Source organism: Pseudonaja textilis, chromosome 15 (assembly GCF_049901715.1).
Source record: "Pseudonaja textilis isolate UNSWEBS1 chromosome 15, rPseTex1.2, whole genome shotgun sequence".
Lineage (NCBI taxonomy): Eukaryota > Metazoa > Chordata > Lepidosauria > Squamata > Elapidae > Pseudonaja > Pseudonaja textilis.
In genome coordinates, this window is record NC_142004.1 from 1,611,120 (window position 1) to 1,612,652 (window position 1,533).

Below are 1,533 nucleotides of genomic sequence, written 5' to 3' on the forward strand. Positions count from 1 at the left end.
CGTCGGTGATAGATTTGTTTTGTAGAGGAGAAGCTCTTAACAGACCATCTCGACTGGCCGCCCGTTCCTCTTCCCCTTCGTGCATTATTGAAGCCTCTCTGATGGAGGCAGCGTCCTGCCGTGGTAGCCTAGATGCCCAAGAGAGGCTTTTAAAGCACAGGTAAAAGCCACGTCCGTCTCTTTTTGGAGGATTTTTTCCCCCTTCCCTGGCCTGAAAGCGGCTTTTGAGTGGCTGAGAGCCCGTCCATCTGCGTGGGGAGCAACTTTTAAAAGCTTGGCAAGGCCTGCATGGCGGGGTGGACAACACACCAGTGGCAGGAAATGGTGAAGTGTTGCGTTTGTTCTCTCAACGCTGCAGATCGTGAGGATGGAGGGGGATGAAAGGGAAACACCCCCCCCCCCAGAATATCTTCATTTATGTCAAGTAAAGACCCCAGGACCCTGCAACCATCCTAAATGTGAGCCTCTGAATTTCGACTATTCCTTAATAGTCCTCGACTTAACGCGAGTTCGCTTACTGACAAAAGTTATGGCGGAACCAGAAAAAGGGACTCGTTTTTCACCACTCCTTTTTAATTTTTAATTTATTTTTATTTGGTTTGTCAATTGCTTTCAAGATAATAGGTATAAGTATATACATAGTTATGAATACATGAAATGGGTACATATAAGAAAAATAAAAGAAACAATAGGACAGGGACGGTAGGCACATTGGTGCGCTTATGCACTACAGACCTCTTAGGGAAGGGGTGAGGTCAATAGTAGACAGTCTAAGGTGAAAGTTTTTGGGGTTTGGGGAAGAAACCACAGAGTCAGGTAGAGTATTCCAGACATTGACCACTCTGTGGCTGAAGTCGTATTTCCTGCAATCAAGTTTGGTGCGGTTTACCTTGAGTTTGTATCTATTGTTTGCTCTTGTGTTGTTATGCTTGAAGCTGAAGTATTCATTGACCGGTAGGACATTGCAACGTATGATTTTATATACTATTCTTAGATCGGACCGAAGGCGGCGTAGTTCTAGGTTGTCTAGGTCTAGGATTTCGAGTCTGGTGGCGTGCATAAGCGCACCAACGTGCCTACCGTCCCTGTCCAATAGTTTCTTTTATTTTTCTTATACTTATCCATGTATTTATAACTATGTTTTTACTTATACCTGTTATCTTGTAAGCAGTTGACCAATCAATCAATCAAGGTATTCTGCAACGAGTTGGCTCCTAAGAGAAGGGGCAGGAGGCAGGTTCTCCCTGCCTGGATGCTTCTTCCGCTTCTCTGCAAAAGGGTGAATGCCAGAAAGAAAGAAAGAAAGAAAGAAAGAAAGAAAGAAAGAAAGAAAGAAAGAAAGAAAAAGGGAAAGGAAAAAAAAGAGCGGTGGAGGGAAATGGAAAGAGAGAAAGGGTGTGTGTGGGGGGGGGAGGAAAGCAGGTTTGGGAGGTGGCCTGATAACAGCCCCCTCCCCTCCCTCTGCACCAATCAGAGCCCGTCTCGACAGCCCAGGGGAGCCAATGGGCGTCCAGCTGCTTGAAGCCGACTCTC